The following is an 18,387-nucleotide window of genomic DNA, read 5'->3' as shown; positions in this document are numbered from 1 at the left end:
CAATGTACACAATATATATGCAATGTACACACAATGACTACGCTTCGTTCGCGCAGGACAAGCATTTAATGAAAACGAAGCACGTTTGGACGGAAATTCTATAAAACGAAAGCTCATTTAACGAAAAGGAGGCACATTCTCTCGTTCATTCAACTTGGTAGGATACGATCGTCAATGATAAGTTAGGATATAATCTCTCCAACAGTATATGAATCCAACAGTTTATATTTCCATTAGCCATCGACTCCAACAGTCATTGACTCCAACAGTCATTGGCTCCAACAGTCATTGCCTCCAACAGTCATTGGCTCCAACGGCCTTTTGGTTCATCAGCTCCAATGATATTTGGTTAGAATGCTACGACTCTAAGAGACTATGAGACTACAATTCTACGAGTGTACAAGACTCCTCCAACTACCTTCAAGTGTACAAAGCTCCAACTACTTCAGCAGCATTATGTTATAAGATTACATGACTGCTTGTTTACATAGCTACAAGTCAACGAGGTTACTTGGCTACGTAGCTACAAGTATACGAGGCTCCAAACCATCATGACTACGCGACTACGAGCCATGAGGTAACGAGACTACGTGACTACGGGTATTCAAGCTTACGAGACTGCGAGGCTACAGAGATACGAAGCTTCTAGAACATACGTTTACGAGACTGCGAGAATACAGGACTACAAGTGTACACGAGAACTTGACTACTTCTTAGCTTCATCAGCTCCAAATGGCTCCAACAGGTCCAACAGCCTCCAAATGGCTCCAACAGCTCCAACAGCCTCCAAATGCTTAACACAGCTCCAAATGGCTCCAAATGCTCCAAACGACCTCCAAATGCTTGACAGCTCCAAATGTCTCCAAATGCTTAACACAGCTCCAAATGGCTCCAAATGCTCCAAACGGCCTCCAAATGGCTCCAACAGCTCCAACAGCCTCCAAATGCTTAACACAGCTCCAAATGGGTCCAAATGCTCCAAACGGCCTCCAAATGCTTGACAGCTCCAACAGCCTCCAAATGCTTAACACAGCTCCAAATGGCTCCAAATGCTCCAAACGGCCTCCAAATGCTTGACAGCTCCAAAAGGCTCCAAATGCTTCAAAAGGCTCCAATTATCGCATCTGTCTTCGTCGGCATTTTCTCTTTTGCTCACACTGCTCCAACAGCATTATGTTATATGATTCCATGGATACTTTGTTACGTAGCTACAGGTCTACGAGGTTCCAATGCATCATGTTTACGAAGCTTCCAGAACACAGGGTTACGAGACTGCGAGGCTACAGGACTACGAAGCTTCCAGGACACGAGGCTACATGGCTACGAGACTACATGACTCTAACTGATTACAATAGCACCACTCAGTGGTGAGAGTTAGGTTATCTAATGCAAAGCAAATTGATGCAAGTAGTTCTGGCTGTCATCAACAGATGTAGCTACGTGTTGCTTGCAGGTGAATATTAATTAGTTATTTTATGTGGGATGCGGGATGCTCACTAACGATCGCAAAAGAAGGAAGGCTTCGCTAGACACCAAGGAGAAGGAAGTTCGTCCATCCTGTTAGTGCTTCTTAGATTTCTCAGAGATTATTTGACTGAATAATGATATATTTTTTTTAAATTTCCACCTGATAAAAATTTACAAGTGCTGATTTATTGGCAGAATTTCAATAATTAAATGCAACCTTGAATAAAAAATGACATGACTCATTAAGTAAAAAATTCTTCATGCAGAGATCAATTCCTCATCAGTAACCAGAAGCACTCGGAGAAAACCATCAGATGTCTAGTCAGGAATAATCAGGAGGACACGGAGAAAACCATCATAAAATTAGCAAGAATAATCAGCAGCACACGGAGAAAACCAACAAAATATTGACAAGAATAATCAGGAGCACACGGAGAAAACCACCAAAATATTGACAACAATAATCAGGAGCACACGGAGAAAACCGCCGCAAGTTTTCTTTGATATCATAAAATTTCAGGAAAAAATAGTAATAAAAAATTAAAAAAAATAAAATAAAAAAAATACATAAACAGATTCTGCTAGCTTGTGAACTTCTCATTGTTGAACAAAGATAGAGTTCTAGTACAAGCCAGAATTTTATGTATTTTTTTATTTTATTTTTTTAAATTTTTTATTACTATTTTTTCCTGAAATTTTATGATATCAAAGAAAACTTGCGGCGGTTTTCTCCGTGTGCTCCTGATTATTCTTGTCAATATTTTGGTGGTTTTCTCCGTGTGCTCCTGATTATTCTTGTCAATATTTTGTTGGTTTTCTCCGTGTGCTGCTGATTATTCTTGCTAATTTTATGATGGTTTTCTCCGTGTCCTCCTGATTATTCCTGACTAGACATCTGATGGTTTTCTCCGAGTGCTTCTGGTTACTGATGAGGAATTGATCTATGCATGAAGAATTTTTTACTTAATGAGTCATGTCATTTTTTATTCAAGATTGCATTTAATTATTGAAATTCTGCCAATAAATCAGCACTTGTAAATTTTTATCAGGTGGAAATTTAAAAAAAATATATCATTATTCAGTCAAATAATCTCTGAGAAATCTAAGAAGCACTAACAGGATGGACGAACTTCCTTCTCCTTGGTGTCTAGCGAAGCCTTCCTTCTTTTGCGATCGTTAGTGAGCATCCCGCATCCCACATAAAATAACTAATTAATATTCACCTGCAAGCAACACGTGGCTACATCTGTTGATGACAGCCAGAACTACTTGCATCAATTTGCTTTGCATTAGATAACCTAACTCTCACCACTGAGTGGTGCTATTGTAATCAGTTAGAGTCATGTAGTCTCGTAGCCATGTAGCCTCGTGTCCTGGAAGCTTCGTAGTCCTGTAGCCTCGCAGTCTCGTAACCCTGTGTTCTGGAAGCTTCGTAAACATGATGCATTGGAACCTCGTAGACCTGTAGCTACGTAACAAAGTATCCATGGAATCATATAACATAATGCTGTTGGAGCAGTGTGAGCAAAAGAGAAAATGCCGACGAAGACAGATGCGATAATTGGAGCCTTTTGAAGCATTTGGAGCCTTTTGGAGCTGTCAAGCATTTGGAGGCCGTTTGGAGCATTTGGAGCCATTTGGAGCTGTGTTAAGCATTTGGAGGCTGTTGGAGCTGTCAAGCATTTGGAGGCCGTTTGGAGCATTTGGAGCCATTTGGAGCTGTGTTAAGCATTTGGAGGCTGTTGGAGCTGTTGGAGCCATTTGGAGGCCGTTTGGAGCATTTGGAGCCATTTGGAGCTGTGTTAAGCATTTGGAGACATTTGGAGCTGTCAAGCATTTGGAGGTCGTTTGGAGCATTTGGAGCCATTTGGAGCTGTGATAAGCATTTGGAGGCTGTTGGAGCTGTTGGAGCCATTTGGAGGCTGTTGGACCTGTTGGAGCCATTTGGAGCTGATGAAGCTAAGAAGTAGTCAAGTACTCGTGTACACTTGTAGTCCTGTATTCTCGCAGTCTCGTAAACGTATGTTCTAGAAGCTTCGTATCTCTGTAGCCTCGCAGTCTCGTAAGCTTGAATACCCGTAGTCACGTAGTCTCGTTACCTCATGGCTCGTAGTCGCGTAGTCATGATGGTTTGGAGCCTCGTATACTTGTAGCTACGTAGCCAAGTAACCTCGTTGACTTGTAGCTATGTAAACAAGCAGTCATGTAATCTTATAACATAATGCTGCTGAAGTAGTTGGAGCTTTGTACACTTGAAGGTAGTTGGAGGAGTCTTGTACACTCGTAGAATTGTAGTCTCATAGTCTCTTAGAGTCGTAGCATTCTAACCAAATATCATTGGAGCTGATGAACCAAAAGGCCGTTGGAGCCAATGACTGTTGGAGGCAATGACTGTTGGAGCCAATGACTGTTGGAGTCAATGACTGTTGGAGTCGATGGCTAATGGAAATATAAACTGTTGGATTCATAGACTGTTGGAGAGATTATATCCTAACTTATCATTGACGATCGTATCCTACCAAGTTGAATGAACGAGAGAATGTGCCTCCTTTTCGTTAAATGAGCTTTCGTTTTATAGAATTTCCGTCCAAACGTGCTTCGTTTTCATTAAATGCTTGTCCTGCGCGAACGAAGCGTAGTCATTGTGTGTACATTGCATATATATTGTGTACATTGCGTACATTGCGTACATTGCGTGTACTTTGCGTAAATTGCGTGTACGTTCCGTTTCCTGTGTGTACTGTGTGTACATTCCGTTTCCTGTGTGTACTGTGTGTACGTTCTGTTTCCTGTGTGTACTGTGTGTACGTTCAGTTTCCTGTGTGTGTACTGTGTGTACGTTTCCGTTTCCTGTGTGTACTGTGTGTACGTTCCGTTTCCTGTGTGTACTGTGTGAACGTTCCGTTTCCTGTGTGTAAATTGCATGTATTGCGCGTACATTGCGTAAATTGCGTGTACGTTCCGTTTCCTGTGTGTACTGTGTGTACATTCCGTTTCCTGTGTGTACTGTGTGTACGTTCCGTTTCCTGTGTGTACTGTGTGTACGTTCAGTTTCCTGTGTGTGTACTGTGTGTACGTTTCCGTTTCCTGTGTGTACTGTGTGTACGTTCCGTTTCCTGTGTGTACTGTGTGAACGTTCCGTTTCCTGTGTGTAAATTGCATGTATTGCGCGTACATTGCGTAAATTGCGTGTTGGAGCTGATGGAGCTGTTGGAGAACTTGCAGCTAATGGTCAATTGAAGCATAGGAGCAAAATGTAGATGGATCTGATGACGTGAATTGTAGCTCTTGGAGCCTGGCGTATATTGGAGAGATCGAATTTTTTTTCGATCAAATGATCCTCTTTTTTAATTTTGTAGATTTGACTCTAGTATTATTGTACATGGTTCTTGATTTGACTAGCGTATTATTCCATACGGTGCATGTATATAAGCGAGTCCTAGACAGTAGATCGCTCAGTTTGTTACTGACGTCGGCGGTGTAAGGATCGTCTAGTTTGTTTCTTCTGGTGCATAAGTCGTGTCAATTATCTGTTCTTGAGACCTCGATGGCGTCTTTACCGTCTTTAACGTCGAACTCGATGGAGGTTGTACCGTCGACTACGGGAACCTTGACGACATCTACGACGGAGAAGGAGCAGATTCCGTTGACAACCACGGCGACAACACTGGAGGAGACTTCATCAGACGCGATACCACCAGCAGAAGAGACTTTAATGCCGGTAGTGCTGGCTGTGCAGGAAAACTCGACGAACTTCGTTTCGCCCTCGATGGAGGCTTCAATGGATGCCGAATCGACAACAACTAACGAACATCGGTGTTGTTACTGTGACAAGATTTTCTCAAACAGCAGCAATGCTCGACGACACGAGAGGAGCGAATGTGCCAAGAACCTATATCGTAAAATGTTTGTTTGTGAGAAATGTCATAAGCAGTTTGCCAGAAAAGATAATATGAAAACGCACATGAAGGCATGCAAAGGTCCTGCTGTGCGGCAGAAAGTAAAGGTTTCGTCGCAACAACGATGCATCGATGTGCATAAGAGGATGCCTGGAAATGGTACTACTGTTGCAACGTCTGTATCTGGATCGGGTCTGAAAGGATCGTCTTCATCACCACGGTATCCTTGCAGCTACTGTGATACGTCGTTCGCATTTTCCCATGATGCACGAAGACATGAGCGGAGCAAATGCACGAAGAATCCATCTCGCATGAAGTTTCGATGTGATGAGTGTCATGAATGGTTTACTAGAATTGATAATTTGCGTCGACATGCGAAAAACTGTAAAGGTGAAGTCCGTGTGCCTACTGCTGAACTACCTGCAGAAATTTCGACTCCTCGGTTTAGGTTGAAGGCTCGTGAGCGTACAAGCAAGAAAACCGATGTGCAGCAACCGATTGGTATGACGTCTGAACAGGAAAATAAACCTAAGACTGTGTTCGGCGCATTACAAGTGAACGATAATGGTTTCTACTTGGCGCAGTCTGCATTTCGTGGAAAATTGAAGGACTACTATTATTTAAATACGTTAGGTGAGTCGAAAGACATTTGTAATTTTCTTGACGATATCAGACAGAAGATAATCAATCAGCTTACTGATGATGTAGCAACAAACGGACCTTTGAAATATAACTTGTGGTTGGACTGTATATATGGAAAGCCATATCCGTTCGATGACAAAGTGAAGAAGTGTGCATTCAAGACATCGGCTGCAGTAATTTACAGTTCTAACGATGTGAAGCAAACTGTTAAAAACGGTATCCAGAAACTCTGTCAAGAAGAGGTGGACTATGTATGTAAAGGTTCTGGCTGGACTCTGTCTAGTACAAACCGATTGGAGCTAAGAATTAGTCATTTCACACCGCTGCGGAACTAAATGATTATAAGATTGCTGGCTTTCGCAAATGATCCTGTAGTAGAATAGACATTATGTAATAAATATTATGTTTGTAAAAGAACTTGTGGTGTTTAATTCCTCGAACCTGTTACTATTATGTTAAATTGATGTTATATTTAATTTTTTTGCATCGTCCTAGATCGTACCAAGGACCTTAGTCGACCTAATCGATCAGTATATAGATTACAAATTTATTTAATGCATTTTGGAATTTTTCCCGAATTTCTAGCTAAATAATTATGGATTTTCAAGATGGCAGCCAAATGACAAGATGTCGGGTGTCACAGCAATAATAAATGATTACTGCACTCTAGCGGATAAGAATTAAACTAACATGGCGTCAGCGCACTCTCGCCGACGATACACTGATGATGGCTTCCAGCAGACGAGGACAAGATGGCGGACATGACGTCATACTACCTGACGATATATTTATGCTTTGAAAAAAAAAGTGGAGGGAGTCAGTATGCCTGCGTCCACCGTAGGGGAAGGATCGGTCGCCATTTTTAATTTTTCTTTGCCCTCACCGGGTTCGAACCGAGGACTCCAAACTCCGTGTCGTTAATGTATGATTTTTAAAAAAAATTTATTAAAATTTTATTATTTAAATTTTTTTATAATTTAAAAAAAATTTTCGTTAAAATCGGATAATGAATAAAAAAGTTAAAGATGGCGGCCGTAACGGAAATTGCAACGGTGACGTCATAATTCAAAATGGCGGATAACACAATGCCGGAATGTTCGAGAAAACGAAATGATGTCATCCAAGATGGTGGATCCAAGATGGCCGTCGGGGTCAAGGTCAAAGGTCAAGGTCACATCCTGATAGAGGCTTAACTGAGGCTAGAGTTAAGGATGCTTAAGCCTCTATCAGGACATTTCTAGCCGTTGGGATTTTTGAGGAATAAAACGGGAAATTTTCCCTCGAAATGGGAATTTTTCCCTCGAAAACGGGAAATTTTTTCTTAAAACGGGAATTTTTGAGTCATTTTGAGTCATTTTTGAGGAATTTTGAGGAATTTTTGCCGCCGTGACGTCACAAATCCAAGATGGCGGACACCGGCACCGGCACCACGCGCCAGCGCTAGATCTAGTTCCGGCTATTATATACTACTCACGACTATTTTGCGCATTATTGCAGCAAATATTAAAGTTGTGAAAGGTGGAGAAGATAAAAAAGTTTACAGTTTATGTCTTAATGCACATTATGTTCGCATGAGATACTTTATAGGAGAGCACAAAAATATGTTAGTAACCGCGTAAAAATGAGGTGCAGAGAAAAACAGTTTTTCTAGTCTGTTGTTTTAACTAATTTTGAAAATAGTTAATGTAGGTAAACTCTCGAAATTATATGGCTATTGTCTGCCTAGGGCGTCAAAGCTTCTTTAAGACACGTGTAATTAATATAACTCTAACATTGACTGACGGACAACGCACAGCTTAAACTGGTGGGTATACGTGCATACAATTTTGCACGTGAATTCTTTATACAACATAGGTTAGCACAAATAAAGGATTTTTGAAAATTCATTTCCTTAGGGGGTTAAATAGGGGATGAAAGTTTGTATGGAAGTTTGTCATTTTTGAAGTTGGAATATGTTGGAAATTCAGTTGTATTAGCGTTTTTTGGTAATTCATAAAAAAAATTAAGAACAAATACTTTCCCATTGCCCAAACTGATAGTTTAATTATAAATATCATTAAATTTGTGAATGGGATTTTTGTATAAGACTTTCAATAAATACTAAAGTCTTTTTCATAGCCACAATTAATTATTCCGCACATAAAATAATTTATTTTGAAGTGAAAACTGTTTGTAGTAATGTTTTAATATAACTTTTAAGGTATAAAAAATACTGCCTTTGAACCTGAATCAAACGACGGGAAATTATTAATTGCGAGTTGTGCTGCAGGATTAGGTTGGAATACAAGTCTATGCATTTTAATTTCGGTTTCCCATAGATATTTGAAATCACTTCTAGGCAATGGCTTGTATGATTCCATTCTATAGGTTACTGCATAAAGCTGATACCTTTCCCGAAATTCCTTCTTTTTTTCGTCGAGTAAAATATTTTCTAATAAACCATCTGTCAACGAGACATAAGTTGAATAAAATTTATTTTTTCAATAATGATTATGTTTTTTAAATTACTTTGTTTACAGCTAAAGTTATATCACTTTAAAAAAAATGGCCTCTAAATTAAATAATGAATCCTGGATTTTAACCTGACTTTCAATAAGGAATTTTATTAGAACGCTGCCCATCTTGCAAAAATTATGAAACAGTTAATATATAATATAACGTTTCCCTTTGTTGTATGAACTGTGGTGCGCGGACATGAAACACATGTCATTTCCGCTCCTACCGCTAGAATTCTCTGCTCGAGAAGTTACATCGATTATTGCGTCATTTAATTTGCAAACCGAAATTTTAAACTATACAATGAAACGGCTCCAATAAAACAGGCAACTTGAAAAAAAAATCTCAACACTGGCTTTGGTTATGATTTTCGACAAGGAGTTCGATTAAAATACTGCTCATCTTGTTAAAAATCCCTTCGGCTTTGTGAAATTTGGTTCGCGTCATCCACCGCAGACAGGAAGCATAGTGCTTGCACATTTCCGTTCAATGCGACTTCCGTCGCTTTCACGAAGTTGCTCCCGCTCCCGCCGAATGCCGCACACCGAGAGCTAACATGCTAAACATCAATTTATATTTTTTTCGGGTCGTCACCGTGTGCGCGGCCTGGTGCGGAACTAACCAGGCCGCAGGGAGGCTGCAAGCCGGTGGAGTCGCAGAGCGGACCCCCCGGGCGAAATACCGCGCGGGCGATCAGTTCATTAGTCGCGATGCGATCGCATAACTCAGCGGGCCCCCGGAGACCCCGCCTGAGGGCACAGTGGAGGAGGGGTTTTTCCAGGAGGAAGGGTAAAGGGGGGAGCGGGTTGAGCGAACAATAGTCCACACCCAGATGCTATTATGCCGTGCTCTAGGGAGGGGATGGGGGCTGGAGGAGAAATGGGGGAACTGGTGGGAAGAGAAGGGGTTGGATTGCTGGCTCATTAGACAGCCGGGTCAAGTATCGAAGGGCAAGCGCTCCCACAACTCAGCGCGCGGGATCGATGCCCGAGGAAGAGGCCTGGGGTTAGTTTCCCAGCTCACACACACACAGACACACACACATATACGCACACCGTTACGAACGCCGGTTGCGTTCGGGAAGCCGGGATTCACGTTCGAACGCAACCAGCACGTGCCAGCTCGGGTTTTGACCATCGGAAGAAAATTCTTCAAGTTGCACCGTTATAAAAAGCATCTCGCTTAAAATTACGAACAACGTTGGTTACACATTTTCGGGAACTGAGATTAACTTCATCAAACATTATGCCAAAATAATTATCCAGGAGCATTAATACAACCTTCCACAGGAAAAAAAAAAAAAAAACATTGTTTACTTGCACGTGCATGCTGACCATATCATCTTAGAGACACAAAACTCATGTTAAACTCAAGCGCAAAGATCAAGTAATTCGTATCTACAAATAACGCTTTGTTTATTGAAAACTTCATACATTTTTGTGTAAATTAAAACAGTGTATTAAACTGCAGTTCTAAAAAAAAACATCTCTACAGCTATATTACTAATTGATTTCCAACATTTCAAATCTTTAAGTTTGAGATTATGGCTATGTTAAAAAAAAAAAATCCCATTTCCGATCTCCAGGCAGGTCTGTAATTTTGGAACTCATAGAAAACTACTTTCTCGTTCCGCAACTGCGCGCTGTGTAGTTACGTGGCCTTCAACCCGCGGAATGCAATTGTGAACCGTAGCAGAATTACTTCCCTGGTCATGGTAATGTCGACAGGCGATGGCTGGAAATACAAACCAGCCTCCGGCTTGTCACCTAAGAACTAAGTATCGTGGCGCCCCGCTTAGCCAGAGGTGCAATTGTGTTAGTGATAGGCGGTGATACGAGCGACGCCAGCTGGTACTTCTAACGCGTTATCGCCTCGAAGTGCACTGGCGCGCAGTCTTCATAGTACAACTATAATATCTAAATGGTAATCTGAGAAATAAAAGTAAAGATGTAAAGCAAGTCCCTTGGCTGCTTTGAAGAATCTACAACGGGTGTTTTTTGGCCTAAAACATGTTCTGAAAACGCGCATTTAAGATATTTTCTCTTCTGAAATAGTTTGAGAACGAAATACGGAAGCAGAATTACTCATCTGACCTTGGTGTATTGTTAAATGTTTTTCTATATCTTGAGCAGTTTTCAAATCGCTTCGTATCTTCTGAAGCTCTGCACACCGTACATGTGCCCAGATAGACGGCGACCTTAAGTCTCCCTGTTCTTAATTTTGATGTTTTTCACCTTAAACATTCTTAGAACTAAAAATATCCAGGAACCTTCGAAAATTTACGGATATCTTCGTAAAATAATGGATTCTCATTTTAATTTATCTTGAACACGAAGTCACGTGTATCATTTTGACGAGTAATCAAAATTTTATTAATAAATAAATAAATAAACATTCTCAAATAAACTCTATCCTTCCTCGCCCAAGCATGTTTCTCTTGTTAACAACAGCACACAGAAATTGGTGAAGTCGGGATACAGTCTAGTTTATAAGAAGATTCTGTTATATATGTAACTTATAAAAATATGAGAGCGAGTCCTTCAGTACTTGCCAGTGATGTGTTAAATTATAATCTCGGTAATGAGCAGATTAATGTGTTCTCATGTTGCAGATAAATCTATAATACAAAACTCAGACACAAAATTTAGAGTAGAATTATCTAAAATAATGCCTAGAGTGATAAATATGCGAAAATTATTTACTTTAAGGAAAAACGGTAAAAATATTTCCCTTTTAAAAATCTAACTACAATAAATTATGTTTAACAAGATGGTAATAACCTAACCAAACCCAAAGCAACCCAGGTAGGTTAGGGTATTTATTATTTATTTCCTACAATTTTTTTATCTCGAAATTTTGGTGCATTTGATTCATTTTGGTAATTTTACAACAATTATGATGTAGGTCATCCGCTGGTGTTGACAGGGTAACTTAAAATAACAAAAAGTATATTTAGCTCACTTGATGCGCTACAGGCAGTTTCGGAACAGATACGATGCTTTGGTGTGAAACGAACCCAACCCAACAAGTGGTTTCGGAACAGCTACGATGTTTGGTACGCGTGGTGTGTGCAAGTTGCGTAAGAAAAGTTGGCTCCATTCTGTAATTCCAGGCCATGTGACACACTACTCAAACATGTTATAATGGTCGGTAAAGAAAAAATCATATATATTTGTTTTTTCAATGCCAACAATGGACAAATAAGTATGAAATAATAAGTAAAAACATGAAGATAAATGCCAGAGTTAAAAAGAATAAATAAAGTTGACACGTGATACAAAAATGGAATAAAGAAAGGATTTGTTTAAATGCAGTTTAGGCCTATCTTGTATATCTTGGTACACATACAAAACAGAATGGTTGGACACAACTTATGAGCAAAATATTTAACACGCAATAGTTATAAATATATTCTAGGGTAGTTTCATTATTATAAAGTTTCAATCGACAAATCAATTCATTTGGTATGTACCTACCCTTATTTTCACAAAAATGACTATAGGTCCACATGGGTTTATGTAGTTGCACGTTGTTCGGCATTTTTGTACCATAGTTTACCGACGACTTCCGTTCCATGTTTACGAAATTACTCCTACCAAATGTCGCATACCGAGGGCTAGCGTGTTCACACATCGATAAATCGTTTATTTAAGGTAAATGATTCTCTAAAAATTCGAAAGATTTCTTTCAATTCTATAATTTCAATAATCAAGTGTGTTGGTCGCATCTCGAGGCGTGCTAGCTTTCTTGCCAACCAGGCAGGTGTGTGTTCGATTCCCGAGCGGAAGAATGAAGTATTAATTACCTGTTTTCGGTAGGATCGGGTTAAATTTATTTGGAAAGTCACGTAGTCCGTCTTCTGTCAAGTATCCAAAGGTATGAATGACACTTTAAATATCTTAACAAAAAAGTAAACAGACCAATTGTTTGGATTGTTACTAACCTGTTAGTGTACCTATATTGATAAAGCTGAAAGCACTTTGCTAGATTCATTAAAAAATATTGTTCAACATTATTTTTTCTTCAATATCCTGAAGTTTAATAAACGTTTATAGAATATGTTCATGTATCACACACACACACACTTCACAATAAAATTAATTAAAAATAAACTTTAAAAAATATCTTTATAATGACCTTGTGAGAACCGCTAGTGTTTAAATACCATAAAGACCACGTACGTTTACGTTGCACCTAACTTGAACACCACAATCGTTGCCTGGTTGTAGTTAATTATTTAAATCCCCATTATGTTTAGAAGTTCGTATAATTTATCTGGGAACGTTTTCTGTTGTAATGTTAGAAAACGCTATGTAAAAATAGTAACTGATTTTGTTTACCATGACTCCAGCTGGGTTGTCATACTGTATAGGTTTACTCTGTATATATTTACACTCTCTGAGTTACAATAACAATGTACCAGATGTATTGCAAAATGTGTAAGGCAGAGAAACAATAATAATCCCATTGTCAATTAAATTATGTGTTCTCAGGCGCCGTATACACAAACCAGAGCTTGCTAGATAACAACTATAAATTATACACAGGTTCAACTGGCTTTGTTTACTAAATTACAACAAACAGTGATTTATACCAAAATAACAAGGGTTTATTAACTTTGAAGTAGTGACATGGACAAACGAAAATTTATTATAACACAAGAAAAAAAAAACATTTAACTGAGATCATTCCAACCTTATTCCTGTTAAAATAAATAATTAAAAGGTAATTTTTAATTGTCTTCTAGCATGGCCAATACGCTGGACAAAACCCAACAAAATATCTTATTCACCGTCGTCTGCGCTCACGTATATATAAAAACGTTTTTAAGTCATCTGAATTCATTATAATTAATTATCAAAATTAATTTCCAGGCTAAATTAACTCGGTAGTCACACGAAAGACTGTTTCTCAGACCTCTAGACCTGAGATGTTGTGCGTGTTTATTTGTATATACGGTTAATAAATTAATAACCCTAAAATTAATTAATCTTGAATATAAAATAGTACACTGGGGTTTTGTGAAGAGCTAGAACACTGTTCACATGCATCCGGACGTCAAAAACGGCTTAAGTACGATTGGCGTCATTAAAATTCATTTTAACGGTTGTCCAATATGGCCTACCATTACAGCCGAAGATTTGGACCATTCTGTTGATAGTAATAAATATTCCGCTGTTGTAGTATATGGCTTCCTTTTTAAGTACACTTCACACGTATGCGTTACAAATTATTAAACACGTTTATTGTGTCTTTGCATATTTTCTTAGGTTCTTAATCGCCTCACTGTCAGGTGAGACAGACTCCTCGTCTGGGATGGACCAAACGACTTTCCTCGAGGTGTTCTAAATCGCATCATGCAATTGGCAGGACACCTCAAAGATTCAAACAATGTAGTTGTTTGAAAGCTTGAAGCGCCGCGCCACCGGAGCGACGGCCTATCACATGATGCCATTCAAAAACACCGCCAGAGACCTAAACGGCCTTTAATTACCTAACCCATGTTATGTAATTACGTGGATTGTTCTTGAATGCATTTAATAAAAATTAATACAGTCCAAAAACAAAATAATGTTTAGTAATAGTGTTTACAAGGTAAACAAACGAAGCCGTTCCAAGCTGATAGCTGAGCAACGACGGAATAAACATATATATATATTGTTTTCAATTATCTGTACTACTGTTCTAGTATACTGTTGTATGTCAACCAATATTTTTTACTCTCTTCTTTATACGTTTTAGTAATCTGATTAATTGTTCTGTATATACTTCTAATTAATAACAAAACATTTATGTGAATGATGTTTTATGGCTGATAGTTTAGATCTATATCCGTTAAACGCACAGAAAAATTTGAAAAGGTAAAAACATCATGAAATGTATGTACAGGAATTCCACTGAGTAGCCTAGTAAAATATTTGTTTATCAGTAATTTATATGTCTTGTTTATAAATACGACGAATCAATAAACCTTGGAAATTATGGAGTTGGTGAAAAAAAAATTACACTTAAACGTTGCAAAATTTTGTTTTTAATTTTTGTTAACAATACTTACTTCGTGATGGTTTTTTTTACTATTCTTCCTAACGTGTTTCTTTCAAGCTGTCAAACTAAAATTAGCTATTATGCAGCTAAGATTTGTTTCGCTAACGACGTGATAACCAGATTAACTTCAAATATAAAACAGACAACGATTCCACGGACTAACATAACCACGGAGAAATCATGTTGGCATTTCCTATGTCTGATTCGGACATACGGACTGTATTTCGCGCTAAACAACACGTCTTTCCATTAGTGGTTCGTTCACAGTGGCGCACGCGAGTAAACAAGAAACACAAATATCCCGAGCGTGTATCCGAGTCCAGCTCGGGCGCAAATGTGATTCCCCCGGCCTCGTTCGTAATGCCCGTTTAATCGCATGCGGAGGCCTTCCCGTACATCATCATCAGTAGGTGATTGCCGCAGCTACACAGCGTGCGGCGGTCTGGTCCTCATTCCCGGCTCTCTGTCTGACCCGCGGGCTGTCACTTCGCTCGGTTCGACCCATTATTCCTTTCCCCTGTCCCCCCGACCTTCATTTTAACATAGCCCTGACTCGCTACTGGTCGCTCACAAAGCCAGCCCTACACGGTATACTTTCTGTCATATCCATGGGTATAAAAGTGTATAGCAGGAGAGAAGAAATAATTTTTTCGTACTTCATACAAACGATAACTAGAATGCTAACAGAAAACAAGCCAACGCAGTTGCCGACCGAAGCAAGTATATCGGAGTAGGAATAAATATGTTTTTGTCAATTTGCCCAAATACTGAAACCATACGAAAATTATAGCCATCTATTCTAAAATTATGTAACTTATAGTGAATGATACGTGATATTTCATGTTCTACGATTTACTTGCCAAAAAAATTGTCTTATTTATTTGAAAACGGAAACAGTGTAATCCTAGACTTAACGAGATTGAATATGAGTTGGCTTTAACGTATTTTATTTATAATATATCCATATTACGTTAATTAGAGAGTTCATCGAGATAACTCACAGTAGAAGTGTTGCTAATTTTAATGCAAGATTACAAAATAATACAGTATCACATTAAAAAAAACCTATATTAATTGATTAATAGTTCATTGGAATTCTTAAAGAAAATAAAACTATTAATTTTTACCAAGCTAGACCAAGAAAAAAGCATAGTTTAAGATAGTAGTAGTTACCATGATAAACTTAAATTCAAAGTGAAAGAAAACCATTCCCCTTTTTAATTTTGGCTAAGTAACAGTTGTGCAGTTCTATGAAGTTTTCTTTCAGCAATGATTTATGTCCATTTATTTTCTAATAAACGCAGCCCTTTAAGTTGGAGGATTATTTTGATATTAATTTCCAACAGGAATATGAATGTCTTGAATCTCGGCTTGGTTGTAACTTCGACTGAGGATCCAACACAGCTTAAAACTCATTAACTATGAAAGCTACAGAGTTGAAGTAAATATATCTTATTAGAGCAGACTTTGCTCGGGGTCTTCAAGTATTACTCACCCGGTTAACCTTTGCAGTGATGACGTAATGAACTTTGGTGGGGAGCGTCGAATTTAAGTCAGTGTGAGCTATGAATGCGAGAGTATTAGACCTATTTGAGTGATTTAAACTTTACGTTTCTCGTAAGTGAGCATTGAATGATGTTAGTTGAGTGGAATAACTATCAAATTAATAACTTTGGTTTTGTAGAAAGTAATAGCAAAATGCCTTAGCAAAAACGGTTAATGTTGGGGAAAAGAAAGCAAACAAGCGAAATCATCCAAGCAAGAGCAATTAAAACTACAGAGAAGTGTCGTAGGTGTCGAATGAGGCAAAAAGTAGCCGATATAAATGGGGCAAAACGATCCCACGAACGAGGCGCGAAATTTGCGCATCGAGCGAGCCTCAGCCGTCCACCTGGCGAGAAGCGACTGGGAATGCAGAAAATTGTTTGACAATGGACGTGGATATGCTCTCTGATGATTCTGATGTTGAAATGAAGTCAGTTGAGCCAGTGGTTGTGAACGATGGGCCGAGTTTGTCGCGGTTTGGTGTCGCAAAGTTTTTGGCGTGGCCGTCCGACGGAAAAATGAGATTTTCATCGAATTCACGTCAAAAAATAAAACATCAATTTTGTTACATTATTTTATTTATTTAATACACAACATTCCCGTTCAGTGCGACGGAAATTCATGAAACAAACCCCTGGAGGCTGTAGTACAAAATACAGCCTACCTAGAAGTTTCTTTGTGCAAGCGCGTGTAAATATATAATTAATTATTTCCATGGGTAAAAATAATAGCTATTGGCCTACCTATTATGAAATAACAACACCAATGGACTTAGGTATATTTTAAAAATTTTATATATGAGATAAATATATAAAAAATTTTATTTCCTTTTATGCGTTATCTGTTACGAAATAAAGTAAAATGTATGTTCCATTGGCCAGATTTTGACCACGTCAAAAAACAATTCCTGATCCTTCAAAAGATCTCAGTCTGCTGAATTTAAGTCACCTTGTTCGGCAAAACAGACGCACGAAGCCGATTTATGTAAACATATTTATCCTTGAAAACACACATCTGAGCTACACAAATAAAATAAACATAAAAAGTAATTGTCTGAAACATTTCAATTTAATCTCATATTCGCCCACAAACCATACAGAAACACCCAGGAAGTACAATTGTGATAGTAATTTTAAATTTAAAAAAAATATATTATTCACAACTTACCTACAATAGGATACTTTCTGTGGATAAAAAAAAATAATTTCTCAAAGAACTTACCACGTTCAAGATTGTTTTTGTAGTGAATAGAATAGAGCCAATGGACACCACAGGGAAACTAATGTGGTGCGTTCCGTTTTATGTCATTATTTTATAACTACTTTAAACACTCTAAGTGTTGAAAACTTTTGAGTGTCTTGATAGTTAAAAAGTAAAAAAAAATAAAATACTTTAATTATTTTTTGAATAATAAGCTGCCAAAGTCTCGGGTTTTAAAATTTTTGGAATCGAAATGCATTAAATGTCTGGAACAATTTGAGTTTTAACATAATGCTACTTCTACTAGACGATATAATTAGAATACAATTGTTTTAAAAAGTGTTCATATTTTTCAAAACCCTCAGAATTTCGAGAATTTCGAGAGGCTATTAAAAAAAATGACAGAGTTTTCAGTACTCTCCAGTGTCTTACCTCGGTAACGAACGAATTCATGTGTTTTCGTGTTGCAAATAAATTTAAAATACGGAACTCTGAAACGAAATTGAAAGTAAATCTCTTTTAAATAATGCAGAGAGTGACAAATGACAAAACTTGCGTTTTGAAAATTTCTTGCCGCGAATCACTCGTAGTTTCCGCATCCGCCGCTATAATTCGTTGCCGGAGCAGCTACGTCAACTATAGAGTTATTCAATTTGCAGAACGAAATGTTAAAATATATAATGAAACGGCTCCGACAAAACGGAGAAATAATTGAAAAAAAATACTAAACCCCTGTTTTGTACCTGATTTTTGACAAGGAATTTTAGTAAAATACTGCCCATCTTGTTAAAATGAAAAAAAAAAAAAAGTTTCCATTGGCTTTGTGAAATTTGTTCCTCACCATCCGCCACAGATGACAGCACCATGGTTACACATTTCCGTTTCGTTCGACCTCTGTTTTATTCACGTAAATACTCCCACCAAATGTCGCACTCCGAGAGCTGAGATATTTCACATTAAGTAATGGCCTGTATCGGGACGCGGGGCTTTGAAGCAGCGTGGTGGAAGCTTGGGGTCACTTCAGGGACTCCGCGGACGTCCGGTTGTGAAGCACTGCTGCTGTTCGCGCGGGGAATGGCTACGGCGGAAGCCC

The sequence above is a fragment of the Bacillus rossius genome, chromosome 1 (assembly GCF_032445375.1).
Source record: "Bacillus rossius redtenbacheri isolate Brsri chromosome 1, Brsri_v3, whole genome shotgun sequence".
NCBI lineage: Eukaryota > Metazoa > Arthropoda > Insecta > Phasmatodea > Bacillidae > Bacillus > Bacillus rossius.
This window is presented reverse-complemented; position numbering follows the sequence as displayed.